Consider the following 21,067-nt stretch of genomic DNA (forward strand, 5'->3'; position numbering starts at 1 on the left):
GACACAGATAAAAGTTTGATAAATTTATGGCCACATAAACATTTTTTAGAAATAACTTTTCCCAAACAAACATTCTGCGTGTAATCGACATAAATTTATCACAACAGGAATAATGCCGGAATAAAAGGAAATTCAATGAATACTCAACAAAATCCACAAATCCTGCTTTTATTTAACTATTTTAAACAATATAAACAAATACTTGGACAAGTTACATCAAAAGCAAAGAAGATGGAAAATGACAGACAAATAGAAAACTCCAGAAACAAGACTAAAGCAACCCAAAAAAGAAACAGGTACTACATCATTAAACCATAGCAACACAGAACTTCTTGAAAATAACAATAAAATAACTGACTCGACAGTAATGGCTTATAAACCTTACAGTTACTTTTCAAAAAAAGCACAACACCTGATTACCAAACATTGCAACTCACTACCAGAAAACAATACACTACATTCCAATTCAAATATTTATACAAGAACTCTATTCATGTTTTCTATAATACCTGAGAAATTCTTATAATTAAGAGAGGTTACCCAGTAAATATTCCACAGATGCTGATGAAATATCAGGTATTATCGTCAAATCAAGATGCAGTATTTATCACAGAACGATTAAGAGATATTTTCAACTCATTGTTTATGAGTGGTATATTCCTGAAAATCTGAAAATGGTGAAAGTAACACCACTGTACAACAATGGAGACAAATATGAGCCTGCAAGCTATGGACCTGTATCAGTGCTGCCAGTCTTTGTTGAAATTCTTGAAAATTGTTTCATAGAAGACTAACAGCCTTCATAAATAAAGAAATAATAATAATTGATTCACAACATGGATTCAGAATTGGTAGATCAACAATGTCAGCTATTTTTACCTTTCTAGGTGAAATTCTAACTGCTTTAGATAATAATATGCAACATGTTTCTGACGTACTTCTTGGTCTTTGTAAAGCTTTCGGTGTAACTGATCATGCAGAAGCTAAGTAATTATGGAATACGAGACCTACCAAACAGATGGAACCACTATTACCATCATGATCTTCAACAGATCACTCAAATAAAATACAAAGATATAAAAACGTACAAAATTTCTAATTTTTATAGTAATGCCCAAAAAAATGTGATATGGAGTGTCTCAAGGGTCAGTCCATGAGCCCATTCTTTTCATTCTTTGTGTTAATGATTTACCAGAAAAATTAATTAAAGGGACAACAATACTATCAGCAGATGACACAAATATCCTAATTAAGTCATGTGCTGAAGACACCCTACAAAAAACAGCTGCAGATGTAATACAATTTGCGACTGAGTTAGTCCATCTTCTAACTGTAATCTGTCATAGATCCCTTGATCGGAAAACAGTGCCCAGCTCTTGGGAAAAGGCACAGGTCACACCTGCTCATGTGAGTGGTTGTAGAATATTGCTCAAGTGCATGGGAACCACACCAGGTAGACTAACATGGGATATTGAATATATACAGAGAAGGACAGCGTGGATGGTCACAGGTTTGTTTAATCCATGGGGGAGTGTCACAGAGATACTGAAGGAATTGAACAGGAAGACTCTTGAAGCTAGTTGAAACTATCCTGAGAAAGCCTATTAAAAAAAAGGTTTGAAGAACCAGTTTTAAATTACTGTAGGTACAGACTATAACCCCCACTTGGTGATCATGAGTAATTACAACATGCACAGAGAAATTCAAACAATCATTCTTCCCTTGCTCCATATGTGAATGGAACAGGATGAAACCCTAATAACTGGTGCAACAGGACATGCCCTCTGCCATGCACATAATGGTGATTTGCAGAGTATAAATATAGATGTAGATGTGGATACAAAATTTAACATGAAGGTTCAGAACAAATAAGCTTATAATAAATTCTGAAAAAACAGTGACACACTTCACAGAAACACAATTCAGCAACAATGATTTTAAGATTGATGGAAAAACTGTCTCATCTGCGAATGTGACAAAATTTTTATAGCAGTGAAAATAATCAATTTTTGACAATGTAATGTAATCAGACATATAAAAAATCTATTCACCAAGTGGTACCAGGAGAACACACATATAACAATGTTTTACATATGTGAGCCCTTGGAGCCAGTGGCTCATTTTTCTGGCACAGAGGTGAAAGGGAGAGAAGAGTGATGAAGGAAAAGTACTGGAGAGCTTTAGGAAAGGGGGTAGAGTTCGGAAAAGTCACCCAGAACCCTGGCTCAGGGGAGACTTACCGAATGGGATAAGAAGGAAAGACTCATTAAAATATTTTTAAGTATACATTCCCACAATATCCTGTAATAAGAGAGATGTCTGAATAATGTAAATAAAAAGTTAAATACACTTACATATGCTGTAAGAATCCTTTCACAAAATACAAGTCATGCATAAAAAGTAGTACCATGGTAGTATCCATTCACTATTGATGTATGGAATTATCTTTTGGGAGAGCTTCATAAGTAACAGAAGAAAATTTAGACAACAAAAAAAGATTATTAGAATAATAAAACATGCTAAATGCTGTGACCACTCTAGCACAACATGTAATAGTCTTAATTTTCTGCCCCTTCCTTGCTTATATATCTATGAAACACCAATATTCATAAAAGTATTTTAGGAGAAGAAAATATCATAAAGCATAATTGTGATTTTCACTTTTGTGATACTAGTCAAAAGCATTACCTGCATGACAATACAGAAAGTACTTACATCATGGGGGACTGATGACCTTAGCTGTTTAGTCCACCTTAAACATCCCAACAACCACCACCACTTACATCATGTTTTACAACCACATGCCATCCTATTGGAAAGAGATACAAAATTTACATAAGTTCGAAGTGGAACTGAAAGAGTACTTGCTTGACAACTGCTTCCATTCTGTTTCTGAGCTATTGGAACACCAAGAAAATATAATTAATTGACTACATAGCAATATTCTTAACCACACTATTATTTTGGTGACTGTGTTGTTTTTATAATTGTGTTACCACTATTCAACATGTGTTGAATGTTGTTTTCTAAATCACAGTATGAATAAACTTGTATGTGGTATGGGAATCCTGACTTATCCTGCATTGTTTGTACAAAATATGAACTGAATCATGATTTACTGTGTGAATAAAGAAATACAAATATAGTTGCTGTTTACAGGTAGCTGTAAATTGCTCTGACTACTGTGAACTGATTAGAAGCTGTTTGGGTGTATGGGATGGAATGTTGAGAGCCATGTACTATAAATACTTAACATATCTCAAGTACTATCCTCTCCAGTGGATATTGTCTCCTCTGCAAGAGGTGCAGGATCTATCATAACTCGCTCACTTGAACGTGTCAATGGTAGGCCTAGAGACACTGTCCATGAGAGGCAGAGACAAGGAAGGATGCTGGGTATTATTTTTTTAAAACCATAGCTACATCATTCGTCAGTCATACTGTGTCAGTATAACAGTGTTAAGATTACACAAACATTATAATACAGTGTGGTGTCGAAAAGTAATAATGACATGTCTCTGCCATTGCAGCTTCTTTGACTGTGTAACCTACCTGCCCACGCCTTCTTGCCAGTGCAGTTGGCTGTATGACTTGTTGTAATATGGACATCTGTAATGAAATATACCGAGTCTTAGAGAAATGAGTGTGTTTCCATGGGCTATAACCCAACAGAAATCCCACTGTGGCGCCTGCAGCTGCATGGCCGCGGTCTTTACGTCATACAGCCAACGGCCAGCACGTCCCGCTTATGTGCAGCTCTGCACAGCTGTACAGCACAGGCGCGAGCCTCACACACGAGTGCCTCCGCACTGTCATGGCAACCTCGGCCCGTGTCCTCCCGAGAGATAGTTACGTGAGGCCGCGCCGCCAATCGTAACAGGACATGACAATCGGACTCAGTTACGGTGGGCATATTCCTCCACCACTCGCCCTATATACCCACATGCGCCACCACGCCTGGCAGTCTCGTGTTGGGATACCTACTTGCTACGTCAACATCGCACCCAGGAACGATGCTACACTGTGCTACGACTGTTTACCATACTGGACTTGGACTCTGCAGCCCAGTTGGTGCTCTTAATCAAGCACCAAGTTGTGTTAGTATTGTGGAACTGTTGGCAATAAACAGAATTTGGAACTCACGCCAATTGTTATTTGTTGTTTCTCCAATTACGGATACAACAGTGACCCCAAGTAAGATTTCGCTCGCCGTTTCCTCATAGTGCAAGTATTTTCGCATCCACCGAGCGAGCTTTGTTTACACCTTCGTTCGTTCCACTTGGCCATGTATCCTGCCATGCAGCATATGGATATTGAAGCTCCTGCACCTACAATGAGACATTTTGTTGCTTCACTGCCACCTGGATTCTACAACACGCTTCCTGCAGTTTCGTCGCCTCAGTACTGTTGCCACTCGACAGTGCAACATATTACTGCAGACTCGGGCTTTGGCTCTCCAGAGAGTGTGCATCGACATGTGCATTTCGAAAATGATAACAAGGAGAGCAAAGTTGCTGCATTTCATCATGCTGATGTGGATTATGCGTTTTGTGCACAAACTACGTATCAGACGCTGGCTGCCCAGGTGACTGTTAAAACAGTGCCGTTTGCAACCCTGCCTTTGTTAGGACAGACCACGTGTACCCATCATGGATCTGCAATGCTTGAGTGCCTTACCGCTTCATCGGTTTACAAAGTGAACAATGCCCAATGTACATCATGAACATTTCCAGGCCAGTTTCCGCCCCCAGTGACTGTTCGCCCCCTCAGTGCACTTTACGGCCCCCTACCTGACATGAACAGTGTGCTGCATAGTGATACTAACTGTGGTTTCCGCCCCTCAGAACATGCCCTGGCTTGTCATGTCAACAGCCCAGTGGGAACATTTTACTGTACTGCTCCACGCACGTCCACCTCCCCACCTCCCCAATCACCACAAGTAAACTTTCGGCTGCAGCCATTCACCCACTCACTTTTCACATGGCGCTGGCCATGCCTTCTGTGTCAGACGTCCATGCCACTAATGTTGCATCAGACAGTTCTGCAGCTTCAATGTCATTCTCATCTGCTCTGACAGGCTGCTCGTTCACACCCTACGCAATGCCATCTGCGTTGACCACACTGGTCCAGCATTCACATCATACAAGTGATACGAGGGACACAGATACAGAACTAGCTGTGCCTTCATCATCACCACCACTGAGGACAACCCAGCAACGTGGTGTGCACTGGTGAAGAACTTGTTCAAACTGTACTACATCACTGGGGACAATTTAAAATTCCTGTGCCTCATGACTCAACTGCACAGGCACACAGACCTGATCTGTGACCTAATTCTGATGCCGCCACTAACTTTGAAGTACAATTTCACAAAACAGACTATCATTGAGCACCTCTCGCATTCCCCAAAAAAGGTTATTCTGTAAATACTATACGAGGAACATCTCGCCAACCGCATCCCGTTCCAGCTTTGGTGCCAGCTACGTCTCCTGGTCACTAAGCAGATGATGCCGGACGAAACCCTGTGGTCAGTATGGTTATCAAAACTGCCTACAGATCTCCAGGTTCATCTCCTCCCCCACGCCCTGGAATCTATCAGTTTACATCTGTGGATGGCTGACTAGGTCTACTTGCTCACACACCAGCGCCACCAGCAGGAGCTCATGCAATAGGTTGGCCCTCCTGCACTGGTAACTCACCTGGCCACAGGCAGGGGCAGGCGACACTCCAGCCCGCAGACTGCTGTGCCACCTGGCACCCGACACACGCACTCTCCGCCCACCTAGCTGCTGCATATCACGCCTGCACTGACCACCATGGTGTACGAACCCGAACACATAGATGATGATCGGCTGCCTCCTCTCCCAATGTACCCTCACTGTTGGTACCACACAGTATTCTGTGACGATGCAAAAAGGTGCTGCTCCCTGTGCAAACATCCTTTTGCGTCAATCCACATTACATTCCATCCATGCCTCCATCCCGTTGAACAGCTGCCTTTACGTCAAAGACTATTCTTTGAGTCGCAACTTCCTTGTGGACACTGGTCCAATTGATGTCTCAATTGTACCTAAATCGATGATCACACATACCCTCACATGCACACGCTCTCTCTTGTGAGCCATGAACTCATCTACACTCCAGACCTGTGGCTCCATCGAGCTTCAGCTCTGCCTCTCTAATGGCCTTTCCATCCCCTGGATCATCCATGTGGTGGACATCGCGAAACTGATTCTGGGAATAGACTTGTTATCACATCACCACCTGTCTCTAAATGTCATTCTAGGTTCTCTGTTTCACCACACCTCTAACTCACATTCTGTGTGACCGTGCTCTGCCACTTGCTCCGAGTGTAAATGCCGTTAACTGTTTAGTGCATGAGTGCATGGCTCTCATGAGCAGGACTTGTGCAACCGTGGATCGCATCCTGGTGGAAAGTGCCAAGACATGCGCCCTCCGCTATGAGAACGCCGTTTTGAAATATTGCACTGCAATTTCCAAGGATGAGCTTGCCGCGATCACCACCCGCATCAATTCACACCACTTGGCAGTGCCGACAGCTGAGTCTCCACCCACCACAGCTGACAGCTCTGCCAACAACAGCACACAGGTTAGCAACACCACACCTATCTTGTGTGACTCCAGTCTCAATCACACAGTGTTAGCCCTGCCTTCCCCCACCCCCATCAAGTGTGTTCTGCTCAACATCTCTCTCACCTGTTTCACAAACTGACACTTGCGTGCCTCATGACAATCCAACCATCTGGGCTCCGACCCCCCACCCCCCACCATGCTCCTGTTTAGTGTGTTGAGAAACATTTCCCCATGGCTTGCTCCATAGCTCCATACATGCCAGCAGTACCGCCACTGCTGAGCACTCCTCTCTTGCACACTACAGACAATAGACAGCCTCTACGCATACTGATCGCGCCTGCCTCACGCTTGGCACTCCCAAACTGCCATCCATGTCGACGTAAAGATAACAAAAATGTGAATTTTTCGCTGTCATTCCCCTCTCAAGCAGACAACTACGCTGCTTCCAAGCCATGCACCCCTAATGAATCAACCAACACCACATCCCACCTGCATGCAGTCATCGAACATTCTGTTTCCACCATCACTAACGGAACTGTTTGTTGCATCATCACATCCAAGGACCCACCTATTCGCCACAAGGCTCGCCACCTTAACCCACTCAAGTTACACTCGGTTTGCCAGCAAATACAGGAACCATTTTGAGGTGGGAATTTTACAGCCCTAACCCATAAACAGGATGGCTCCTCTCATAGGTGTGGCGATTACAGACACTTGAACGCTAGAACTGTGATGGACAATTATATCAAGCATTTCCGACTTCACTCACCTTTTTGCAGGTGCTACAATTTTCAGTGTACTGGATTGCAAACACGCTTATCATCAAATCCCAGTGCAACCCGAAGACATTCTGAAGACAGCGATTATCACCCCTGTCGGGTTGTACAAGTACCATTCCATGCCACTCTGGTTAAAAAAAATGCTGCCCAGATGTGGCAACACTAGTGACTCTCTCTTGCTCCAGTTTGACTTCTGTTTCATATATCTTGACAATATCCTGATCTTCAGCAAATCCACACAAGGTCACAAACTCCATATCACAATGGTAAAGGACACTCTCTCATCAAACGGAGTTGAGATCAACACCGACAAACTGCAACTGCGCCAACAATCTGTCCAATTCTTGGGGTACACAGTCTCAGCTGCCGGTATACCCCCCTGAATTGAAGGTGCAATCAGTCTTATCCACGCTACTCTCTACCACATACAAAGAGCTCTGCCAGTTCCTGGGAATGATAAACTACTACCATTTCATTTGCCTGCAGCAACCAACACCCAGGTCGCCCTCACTAATGCTCTCTCCAGCCAGCAAACTTCAGGGAAGCACCCCGTTTCGTGGATGGAACCAATCCACGCAGGCTACCAGGCCTTCTCGCATGAGCTGTCACCCTTGCTCATCCAATCTCTTCATCACCACAGATGCCAGTGACTCCGTGGTAGGTACAGTCCTACAACAATGCCACAATGATGCAATGCCACTTCAGTTCTTTTCAAAGAAACTTTCATGTACCCATCAAAAATACTCAGCCTTTGACCATGAACTTTTAGCAGTTTATAAGGCAGTAAAACACTTTGCCCCGACATTGAGGGCCGAACTTTCCACATCCTGACCTACTATAAACCAGTAGCAGAAGCCATACGAAACCCCCTCTCAACACTCCCCCACCCCCATAACTTTCAGCATTTCAGTTTCATCTGTGATATATCTACTGACATCCACCATATCAAAGGCACCGACATCATAGTTGCAAATTTCCTTTCTCGCATTTGCACCATCTCAATGGTCATTGACCTTTCCGACCTCGCATCCCTACAGAACCAGGATGAGGATGCATAGCAACTTCTCACTAGCACCTCCACTTCACTGTCTTTCACCAAAACAAAAATTCACTGACATCTGACAGGAAGCCTGGTGCGACTCCTCCACCGGCACCTTCTGACACCTCATCCCCACCCCCTTCTGCCATTCAGTGGTTTGACACACTACATTCTCTATCACACTCTGGAATTAAGCCAGCGACACGACTCGTGTCCAAATGATTCCTGTGGTGAGACATGACGCGTGATTATCAGACCTGGGCCCAGAACTGCATCATCTGCCAGAACAACAAAGTCAACAGGCACACTGTTCTACTTCTTTGCAAATTCGACATTCCATCTGGTCACTTACCTGTACTTCGTCGGCCCTGTTCCCCCACCTCAGAGGGGTTCTGTTATCTTCTTTTTTGCATCAATCGTTTATCTCGGTGGGTAGACGTCATACCTCTCACCAACATAACCACCGAAGCCACGGCTAAGGCTTTTGTTTCTTCCTGGATTTCCCACTTTTGCTGCCCCCCCTGCTATCACCACCGATCAGGGCCAGCAGTTTGAATGAGCTCTCTTCGCTCAACTCTGCCAGCTGTGTGGTATCAACAAATGTTGCATGACTCCCTGCTACAGCAAGCAAACAGACTGGGAGAATGGTGGCATCGCATTTCAAGACAGCACTGCAGCGTCACGACAGTCTTTGGACTGAGGCCCTCCTGTGGGTACTCCTTGGCCTATGGGCATTGTAAAAACCAGATAACGATGGCACTACGAGTGAATTCATCAACCCTGCCCTCCCTGAATAGCTGTTATAACCTACCTCCCCCGACAATAACACCTCCCTTCCTGACTTGATAAACCAGATCTGAATGCATTTTGCAAACATTTCCCTGATCCCCCTTCTAGCCATACTCTCCCTCTGCTCCTAAGTGCCCTCCAATCTACTTTCATGCAAGTTCATTTTTCTCTGGGACAACACCATCTGGGCCCCACTTGCCCCACCATATTCAGGCCCATACGAGGTCATAAACTGCATCACTAACGTGATGGACATCTGGGTTAAAGGTTCACCACTCACTGTTTCTCTCCACCATATGGAACCCGCACACCTCGTCCCAGCGTCTTTTACACCCGATGACTTTATGCAGCCTCCCAGCACTGAGGACTTGCACTCAAACTATGACCCCTCAGAGCTGCCACTGCAGCCCTCATCCAAACAAGCATCTGTGTCACCATCAACGCCATTCCTCAGGTACTCACCCCCCTCTCTCTACCTCCTCCCTCCCATCCCCTCTAGTGATTCTGCAAACTGACGTCCCACCTGAATGTGTGGAGGACGTCACCATCCTCATCGACGACAACCACAACTTCATCCTGTTGCAAGACAACTCACCCCAACTGACTGGGGAACCAGTTTGTCAGTTGATCGCCAGCTCCCACCTGCTCTCGCGTGGGATCAATTACACTCTCCTCCAAGCTACGGTAACCCCCCTTGGGAGGGTTACAGTTCGAATGCTACCAGCTGATCATGTGGGGGACACAACCTCCTCACACTGCTCCATCCTCATGCACTGGCTGATGCCTCATCCACCTAACCACTTACAGGAGTTCCATGTCGACCTCCTAGCGTGGTCCCTGCCGCAATAACCTCCGGAGATGGACATTCCCATATCCCCATGACATCACTGCTGTCTTCCTCACTGCCTTGACCACTGGACACAACTCCCTTCCACTGTGCTCATATCATGCCCTACACTGCGGGGGAGGGGGGGAAGGGGGGCTGTGTGGCATCGACAAATATAAATGACATACCTCCGCCATTGCTACTTCTTTGACTCTGTAACCTAACTGCCCATGCCATGTTGCCAGTGCAGTTGGCTGTGTGACTTGCTGTAATGTGGATGTCTGTAATGAAATATACTGAGTCTTACAGAAATGAGTGTGTTTCCTTAGGCTATAACCCAAGAGAAATCCCACAACAGTAACAAATTATCATTTGACATATAGTGTGAGAATCTTATAACAAGTACACATTCATTAAACAGTAATTTCATATAGTAGTGCATTGTTTAGACGGTCTAATTTGCTGCTTCCTTGTTAAAGACTTTATTCAAACCATACAGTGGCTTTTAATGGAGCCTGTGTGACATCTATCCTTGAAATTTCACCAATTTCAAACACTGCATTTCAGTATTTAGATGACTGAACATTTAAACTGCCACTGGTGGGAAACTGTCCCTTGTCATGGAAAGTTGACAGCCTGGCATGTCTGTGTTTCCTTTATTGCTTTTCTTATTACTGTGTTCATACCTCCTGTTGCTAAATGCTTAATGATTTTCCTTCACATACATGGGACAGTTGAAGATATACTGACTGAAAATTGCCGTCACTCCTAGATGTGTTAAGCTGGATTTGCAGTTTTCCAGTTCACTGTTTGATAGCGCTTTTTTTATTTTTTATTTATTTTTTAGTACTTTCTCGCAACCTGTAGAGCTACCCCTTAGTAATTGGGTGTAGCAGATATGGCTGTGAAACAGTGAATTATATACAGTTAGCACCTACTGGTCAGTTATCATATGTTTCAGTTTTCTCATGAGGTATATGAGTTGCAACAGTTTGTCAACAAATATGCTGTGTGTTCTCGTGAACTGCGTTTGCTGTCCACCATGAAACCCAGAAGTTTTGCAGCCCTAACACAGTGTAGGTATCCTTTGTCACTGAGGTTACACACCAATTTTTACATTTTTTCTTCATTGATTTTCATTTTGTTCGTAACCAAATCGAAGAAAGCATCTGCTTCTTCTTAAGCCTGGCTGGCATTGAGGCCTTTTGAGTACAAAATTGTGTCATCTCCAAATTGGGAGAACTGTCCATGAGAACTTAAGTCATTTACAAAAACTAGGAACGGGTTGGGAACCATTACCATTCCCCATGGCACATTGGATTCCAACTTCCCTTCACATTATAGGTCTCTGTGGACTGATACAATCTACCTTCAGTTTTCAAGATAAGATTTGAGTGTTGCTAGAACAGTGCCTCTGACTACTTATTAATTGATCTTGTGAGAAGTGCAAACACCTTATTAAGATTGCAAAGTGGCTGTGCTAAAGATTCTTTCCATACATCATGCAGTGCATCTGTACAGAGTTCATTAATTTCAAAGTAAGTAGAGATTTGCTCTTACGATGCAGTCTCAATGCCTATGATGAAGACTGGAATTACTGAGACTGATTTCAAGCTTGCTACCAAGCCTGGATCATCCTTCTTATAAACTGGCACTGCCTGTGCAAGTTTCAGAAAGTCTGGAAATACACCAGCAGAGAAATGCTTATTAACTACTTTAGTTAATGGTTCATCAGTTTCATAGACAATTTCCTTGAGAACATTAGTGGGCATCTTGTATATATCCTGACTATCAGAAGGCTAATAAGATTTTAGAGACTTTATTGTTTTGTTTGTTTGTAATTTCCTCCAGTTCGTCATGGTGCTCCATTTTAATATCTTGCAGCAGCTTTAGGCTCCATATTTATGTCTGGGATTGTAATTACAGTCATTTCCACAGTGCAAATAAAATAATTGCTAAAGTGATTTGGATTACACAAACTTAAGGAAGATGTTTCTTCCTGTGTTCATTTATCTGATTCCAGGGAGCCTTGCATAGTTTCTGAGCTACATCAGTGAATCTATAATTGTTTTTGTTTTGGCTTCTTCTACATTTGCTGTAGAACATTTACTTTGCGCTGAAAAGTGTTGCTGCTTTGAAGTGATTGTGTATCATCAGTACAACTCATTTTCATTTTTTCAGTTCATTAATATATCATGTTTTTTCTTTCACTACTTTTTGCCTGTGTTGTGATATGCTTACTGAACATTTTTTGGTCATCCATGAAAGACAGTCAAATTTGGATAATCTGGAAGAACACTCTTAAGGCATCAGTTGCTGTCATTTTCTATAACACAGGCTGCCACTGTTCTACGTGGTGTTGCCTGAAAAGCACTTAGCATTTCCTTATTTATGACCATTTTTGTGACTAAATAATTACAACGCCAGGAAAGAGCTGGTTGATTATTAACTCTTTTTATGTTAAGACCCATAACTTTGCCATATACCAGCAGTACATGTGATAGACAGAGAAGCATAACATAAATGCATACCTCAAAGGCAATGCCTCCCAGGGCCTCGGCCACTGGTAAGTGTCATATCACAGCCAATAGATGGCAGGGCAAGCACAACCAGATGTCCTCCTTGCTGAGGATCTAGTTCCATCTGCCAGCTCACATGCGAGGAAATAGATCCAGAAGTATACCTCTGTGCACCTGCTATTTGTAGTGGTGCAGCTCCACTCGTCGGCAGTTCTCCACCAAAGCTCTGGACCAACTCGTGTGCTGGCTAATACTAGCCCCTCAATTGGAGCGCAGTTGAAGCCACCACCGTGGGACTTTGGACCTCTCCAGCTTCACCTCTGAGAAGTATCTTCAGCCAGCTGCTGCCGAGTATACTCTCCTTCCTTCCAATGGCAAACTTTGTTGGATTGGTCTTTACATCCGTTCATCTTAATTAACTTTGTTGTTTACCAGGAAAATACTTGATAGAAGTTTGTAAGTGTTTGGTATTAAGTTTTGTAAGACTTAATTTTTGTTTAGCTAAGCTTAAGGTAGAAAACTATCAGCCAATATCACTCCTTCACCATTTTCTAAAATGTTAAAAAAATTGATCAAATGCAAAATCAGCAAATATCTAAACAACAATAAATTGCTAAATAGTAATCAGCATGGCTTCCAGCAGGTAAAAATACAGAAACAGCAGTAATGTGCTACACCAAACAAGTAATAAAGACCTAGAAAAAGCAGTAGGATAGTGGGGGTAAATTTAAATCGCTCCAAAGCATTTGATACTGTCAACCATGGAAGTCTTCTAGAAAAATTGGATGTGTTAGGTATTCAAGGGACAGGAAAAAAGTGGTTTGACTCATACATGCAGAACAGAACAGAACACAGATTGTAGGACTGACATTAGTTTGCTCCAACCACAAAATAAATTTAGTATCAGATGGAAAAAAACCCAAAAAAACTGGAAATAGGAGTACCTCAAGGTAATATTGTAGGTCCCATATTGTTTCTAGTCTATATAAATCTACATCAGATGGTGCAGCAAATGCCACACTGTTTGCAGATGATACTAGTGTGATAATAAGTGCACCAAAGCAACTGCTTCAAACAACTACTGATCATGTGCTAAAGAATGCCCACTCTTGGTTTAATGCAAACAGTTTGAAATGCAAATAAATGCAAATAAAACAAATTGTATGCAGTGTGGGAAAATAAACCAAAATGTAAATCTTGATATGTTGTTGGGTGACAAAGCCATAGACAGGGTGACATCTACAAAACTGCTGGGGACAAATGTTGATGAAAACTTAAATTTTAATAACCGTGTAATGAAACTTTTTCAGAAATTGAATTAAGCTTGTTTTACTCTTAGAATTATTACAAATGTTTGTACCTCAGATGGTGCCAGGATGGCATATTTCAGCTATTTTCAGTCTCTTGTAACATATGGAATATTTTAGGGTTCCAGCGCTTGCCGCCTAAAACAAATTTTTTGTTACAGAAGAGGGCAATATGAATAATAACTCACAGTCACCCAGAGGCTCACTGCAAACCGACATTCTAAGTGCTTAAAATACTAACAATACATTCATTATGTTTACACAAATGTGTTTTATATGTCAGGGCCCACCTTGCAGATTTTTGAACAAATGCCGACTTCCATACCTACAATAGCTATTTGCTGAAATAGCACAGCACTCTATACTCAATGAACAAAAAGGATAAACACTCAAAGGAATGTAAGCCACTCTGGTACAAAACTTTGCAACAGACTGCCAGTCAGCATCAGAAAGTTAGAAGATGAAAACAAATTTAAAGCAGAATGTAAAAAATTTCTACTCGACAATGTTTCTACTTGGTAAATGACTATTTAGGCCAATAAACATTTTCTGGAAATTGTTGTATTAAGGCAAAATTGAATATACTGTCTGTCACCTCTAAACCTTTTATTGTATTTGCATATGTAACTGACACCTGTTGTATGATGAAAAATCTCTACTCAATTAATTTAGTGTAGATAAGGACTTGCTATCTAGCGAGGACAAAAGTAAAGCCCCTTGGAAAGAGGACTGTGCAGTTATAATACCACAAGCATACACATATATAAAGTTGATTTATTATGTTTTTTATGATTCTGTATTATTCAATGCTGCTGTGTATTGTATGACTTGCATTATTCTGTGTTACTATGTATTGTATGACCTTACATATTTCTGTCTGTATTTTTTTTTGTTTACATATTCGTATGTTCAATTTCCATGGAATGATTTCCCATAAATTTAAATGCACATTTGGATAACAGCCATACAGTTTTTATTGTCTACAGATGACCAAATAAAATTAAATAAAAATAAATAAATAAAAAATAAAATATCCTGGTGTATCTTTCTCGTGTTGGTTTGGAACCTGTTGTTTCTCAGGCATTCCACTACGTGAGACATAACTCTAGTGCTCTGTGGTCAGAGATCATTGGGTCGACTATAGTCATCTCATAGTCCCCAGTATTTAGATTTGTGATCGCAATGTCAGGGCAGGTATCAGTTTTGGCTGGTAAGTTGTTTGCTGCAAGTAGCCCTTAGCCTACTAGATTTGTAAATTCTCTCTCCTTAGCACTCTCTTCATCGAAGCGTGCACTGAAATCACCACACAGTGCAATTTTTTATTTGAAGCGCATTAAATAGCACAAAATCTACACAATTATCAATGCACATGCCCCTATAAACGAGGATAACAGGAAAAACAAAGAAAAAGTGGAGGCCTTTTGGAATCATCTAGATGACATTATTCAGAAAATTCCAGATAAAAACATCATCATTCTTCTTGGAGATTTTAATGCACAGATTGGTAAGGAAAAAAGATATAAGAAAATAGTTGGAAACTATCCTGCACACAAGAGAACAAACAGAAATGGTGTGAGACTAATAGAACTTTGCCAAGCACACAATTTAATTCTTAAATCCACAGCTTTCAAGAAACTACCACGAAGAGAAAAGACATGGGTATCCCCAAATCCTAGCCTTGGGGAATTTCAACTTGATCATGTGGCAATCAAGAAGATTTCTAGCAAAGAAATCATGAACGTTAGGGTACTCAGGGGTGCAAACTTGGATACAGACCATTACCTTTCTAAAATTAAGTTCAAAGTCATCCCAAACAGCAAATGCAGCATGAAACAAATTAAGGGTCGGAAGTATAGCACAGAAAAGATATTAAAATCAGATGAATTCACAAAAGCAACAGAAACCATTCAGACACAAAGCTGGGGGGATATCAAGAAAAACCTCATTACTACAGCTGAATGGATAGCACCTAACAAAAAAAGTAAAAAACATGCCTGGTGGTCACTGGAATGTGATGCCCTCGTTGAAACAAGAAAGCAGGCACGGCAAAATTGGCAATCACAGAAAACAGAAGAAAGTAGACTGAATTTCATTACAGTTAGAAAACTGGTAGATAAAAATATAAAAAGGATTAAGAAGACACATGAAAACAAAACTCTCCTCCAAATTGATGAAGAATTTGCTAAAAACAACACAAGGAACTTTTACAGAACTTTCAAACAAAGGTTATCAAGATACAAAGCACCCACCCTCCAATTTCGAGATGTAAATGGGACCATCGCTCACAACGACACGGAAAACTGCAAAATACTAGCAGGCTACTTTGAGAAACTCTTGAATTGTGAATCCATCCTTGAAAAATTTGAATCCATTCCAAACAACCGTGACAAGCCGGATTCAGAACCACCGACGACTGAAGAACTACAGAAGGTCATTTCAGAACTTAAAAACAGCAAGGCGTCCGGAGAAAATCAAATAGTGGCCGAACTATGGAAAAAGCCTGACAAAAATGCAGTTACATCCCTAAAGTGTGTTTTCGATCAAATCTGGAAAGAAGAAGAGATCCCCGCAGAATGGAGAACAGCTATCATCCACCCTATCCACAAGAAAGGTGTGAAGACAGACCCCAACAATTACAGAGGAATATCACTGCTGGATATAACGTACAAGATTCTTTCTAAAGTCCTTTTGAACAGGGCAGAGCCGCAATTGGATCCGCAAATTGGGGAATACCAGGGAGGTTTTAGAAAGGGTAGATCATGTTCGGAACAAATACTAAACCTCAAAAACATTATGGCATACCAAAAATCAAGGGCAAAGACATACGTAATCTCCTTCATTGATTTCAAAAAAGCATATGATTCGATTGATAGAGAATCTCTGTTATCAGTCCTGGAAGAAATGGGTTTGGATAAGAAAACAACTAATATTATAAAAGCGACCTTACAAATACATTTTCGAAAGTTAAATTTATGGGCGAACTATCGGAACCCTTTGAAATAAAAACGGGAGTGCGACAGGGCGATGGGCTCTCACCGTTCCTGTTCAATTGTCCGCTTGAGAAAGTAGTCAGGGAATGGAACTCAAATATTAAGAGTGGTATAAGACTGGGTTGCAAAAAGAAGAACCTTAAAGTAAATTGCATTCCTTTTGCAGATGATATGGCCCTGTTTGCTGAAACAATGGAAGAAGCACGGGAGCAAATCCTTGAACTAAAGAAACAAGCAGCTAAAATTGGTCTTCACATCTCCTCTGAAAAAACTAAGATATTGACAAACATCAAGCACTCATGTAAATACCTCAAAGTTCAAGAACAGAAGATTGAAATAGTAAAAGAATTCAAATATTTCGGAGAATGGATTACTTGGAATGCTGGGGAAAGCAAAGCAATGGAATCCAGAAAAAATAAACTTGAATTGGCCTTCCAACTAACAAAAAATACATACAACAAAAAATCCCTTTCATGGGGGTCCAAAATTACACATCACAAGACAGTGATCAAGCCAGAAGCACTGTACGCAGCAGAAACATTTAACATGAATTTCAAAGGCCAAATGGAGAAACTTGAGGTAAAGGAAAGAAAAATTTTAAGAAAAATCATTGGGTCAAAATTTCAAGACAATAAGATTATATACATCAAAAATGAAACTCTCTACAAGAAAACTGAAAAACTTTCAGATTCTATGCGAAAAAGGAGAATAAATTTTTATGGTCATCTTCTCAGAATGAATTCCAACAGATTAACCAAACAAATCTTTGTCTTCTTCCGTAACCGAAAAACAAAGCCCAACTGGTTTAAAGAAACTGAGAAAGACCTAGTGGAATCAAATATTTCAGAAAATTCACTTATTGATCGAACTGCTAAATTAATCACTAAAGATGAAAACATAAGGTTCCAAGACAAATCCACACAAAAGTCCAAATCCTTCATCTCGGAAGAAGAGAGGAGAAGAAGATCAGAAAGAATGAAGAAATACTGGGCCCTAAGAAAAGAACAACGCACAAAGAAATGATTGATCCAGCGTACCCCAAAGAGGGTGAAACGAAAGAAGAAGAAATAGCACACGCAAGATGCCATTTGAATGAGAGAATTTTCAAAGTTCCCATTTGAAGAATAGTATATTTAGACAACGATTATATTAAGATCTAACAACTACAAAACAGTCACCTCTAAATTTAGGTCCACACAGTAATTTTTAACTCAGTGTCTTTAACACTGAGCTTTCTATCGAATAAAAATTTTTTGCTGTAAAAAAACTTTTACTGCCTAGACTGCAATTTACAGTATACAATTAAACCATGATGACTAGTTGTGGTTGCTTTCAACAACCATCTTCAGATCATTCAGATGGCTGTCGAAATCAACCAAAACTAGCCATCATGCTTCAATTGTATACTGTAAATTCAGTCTAGGCAGTAAAACTTTTTTATATTTAAATAGTTTTTATTCAATAAATTAAATTAAGACCAATGTCTCCTTCGTGACAATGTCAGGCTTCACTGAGCTTTCTGTTGGTGTACTCCGATATACCAACAAAGGAAGCAGTTGTTCTGTACCATGCTTTTACAAAATTTAGTTATTTAGTATGATTGCAGTACTAAGCTTTTTGTGCTGGTAACCTGTGTTCATGCTGGCACAGCACACCTGGCTTCACTTCTTCTATAAAAAATTATAACACATCAAATTTAGTTTTTAAGACAGTATACACTGGGACTGCTTCTAACTGTGGGGGTGACATTCTAAGGAGTATGTGAGTTCCTGTTCCCCGTAGTTGCTCTTATGGTGCCTGTTTGTCACAGAAGAGCCTGTTTCATGGGAATATTGCCCATTCTCCATAGTAAAAAGTCCTTTATCGCAATATTTTTGGGCCATGTAGTGTTATCCACAACTTTATCTCGTAGCTAAAAGTCAACACTAATGTTGAGACTGTTATAAAGCTCCTTTGCCTCAAGCTCTTCAGTTGTAAAGTTGTTAAGCCCATCGTTGCTACTGACATGTTTGGGGTACTCTCTTTCAGTGCATCTGCAACTGAGCCAGTGAGACATGTTCAATATGTTTAGAAGACTGTTGTGGCTCACTCCATGAGCAAGCAAGCACTAAAAAATATGTTCAAATGTGTGTGAAATTTTATGTGACTTAACTGCTAAGGTCATTAGTCACTAAGCTTACACACTACTTACCCTAAATTATCCTAAGGACAAACACACACACCCATGCCCGAGGGAGGACTCGAACCTCCGCCGGGACCAGCTGCACAGCCCATGACTGCAGCGCCATAGACCACTCGGCTAATCCCGCGCGGCCAAGCACTAAAGAGTAAGGGTTTGTTACCAGTTGGCAGTTCAAACTTAATATGGCAACAAGGGATGGCCAAGGTCACCTTGTGCAATCCATGTATATGCCTAGAGGCTTTATTCAGTGTATTAATAATGCTCCTTTGGCAACCATCGAGGGAAGCGGTTGGAAACTGCAGATTGTGGTGTGTTTTGGAACAAAAGATGCCTGTTGTCTTCACTTTGAGGTCACAGTTGGATCATTCCAGCAAATGGTGTAGAAGAATGAGAAAACAAGTATTGCTCACAATTATCATATTTGACCTCGCAGCTCAATGGGCCCTTTGGTTCTGAGCTGAGTACAAGGACTGAAGCAAAGACTTCAGAGGTTCTGTGACAAGCTAAGCTGTTGCTTCCTAGACTTGCGCCATTGGGCTGAGAACTGTAGGGTCCCCCTAAATAGGCCAGGTGTGCACCACACATGAGAGGCCTTTAGAGAATATGCAAGTTTTTTTTTGGGGCAACCATCCATCCAACCCAGATAATGGTAGTTGTAGAGGACTATGAAGTGTTAATGTAAGTCTCAAAGAAATGACCCACAGAGGAAATGATTGAAATCTTAATGTCCAACTACCAAAGCATTCACAACACTGTTGCCTAGCTTGAGGCAGTCCCAGTAAGCTGTTGATCTTATAGGCCTATAATCGGTAAAGCTGACTGAAATCTGAAACTGATGGCAATGGGATTTTTTGGGATAAATGTATGTGTATGTTGGGTGGATAAGCTACTGGAAAACTGAGTTGGTCCATTTGTCATTGTAGGCAGGAAACAAATCCACCTGAGAAGAAACAATTGGTTAGTAGCCTTGTGTGAGCAGAACTTAAGAGCTGACAGTGGGGCAGAGCCAGTGAAAGAATGGATCAATAAATAATTGCCACGGCATGAGTAGGAAAACCTCTAAAGTAAGGAAGCAAATTTTGCAAGCTTCAGCACATTCCACAGTATTTTATGATAATTTTGTTTTGTATGATAAAATGCAAATGGTATTTCATTTAAATGTTCACAACATGTAAAGTTTTGTATTTGCCAAATTTGAGATCAATCCATTCAGTGCCGTTTTTTCCAGTCATTAATTGAAAATCATAGAATAAAATTTTTGATGACATCAGTTGCATGTATTGATGAGCAAAGGTGAATTTAGCCTTTGTATTCATGTATTGCATTTACAAAATATTGAGATGTTGTTGTGGTATTCAGTCCTGAGACTGGTTTAATGCAGCTCTCCATGCTAATCTATCCTGTGCATGCTTCTTCATCTCCCAGTACCTACTGCAACCTACATCCTTGTGAATCTGCTTAGTGTATTCATCTCGTGGTCTCCCTCTACGATTTTTACCCTCCACACTGCCCTCCAGTACTAAACTGGTGATCCCTTGATGCCTCAGAACATGTCATACCAACCAATCCCTTCTTCTAGTCAAGTTGTGCCACAAATTTCTTTTCTCCCCAATCATATTCAATACTTCCTCATTAGTTATGTGATCTACCCATCTAATCTTCAGCATTCTTCTGTAGCACCGCATTTCGAAAGCTTCTATTCTCTTCTTGTCCAAACTATTTATCGTCCATGTTTCACTTCCATACATGGCTACACTCCATACAAATATTTTCAGAAACGACTTCCGGACACTTAAACCTATACTCGATGTTAACAAATTTCTCTTCTTCAGAAATGCTTACCTTGCCATTGTCAGTCTACATTTTATATCCTCTCTACTTTGACCATCATCAGTTATTTTGCTCCCCAAATAGCAAAACTCCTTTACTACTTTAAGTGTCTCATTTCCTAATCTAATTCCCTCAGCATCACCCGACTTAATTCGACTACATTCCATTATCCTTGTTTTGCTTTTGTTGATGTTCATCTTATACCCTCCTTT

The 21,067-nt window shown here is 41.1% G+C and overlaps 1 protein-coding gene across 3 annotated transcripts in view; it reads left to right on the plus strand.

Annotated features, from left to right (window-relative positions):
* Positions 1-21,067, plus strand: part of LOC124619293 (serine/threonine-protein phosphatase 6 regulatory ankyrin repeat subunit B-like) — a 289,649-nt gene that overhangs the window by 15,321 nt on the left and 253,261 nt on the right. The window contains exon 1 of one of the 3 annotated variants that reach the window (XM_047145581.1): positions 20,005-20,089. The exons of the other annotated variants lie outside the window; for them this stretch is intronic. The gene's annotated coding sequence lies outside the window, so the exon portion shown is untranslated. Of the gene's footprint in view, positions 1-20,004; positions 20,090-21,067 lie in introns of those variants that run through there. 3 annotated transcript variants of the gene reach the window in all.

This window comes from Schistocerca americana, chromosome 1, assembly GCF_021461395.2.
Source record: "Schistocerca americana isolate TAMUIC-IGC-003095 chromosome 1, iqSchAmer2.1, whole genome shotgun sequence".
Taxonomy (NCBI): Eukaryota; Metazoa; Arthropoda; class Insecta; order Orthoptera; family Acrididae; genus Schistocerca; species Schistocerca americana.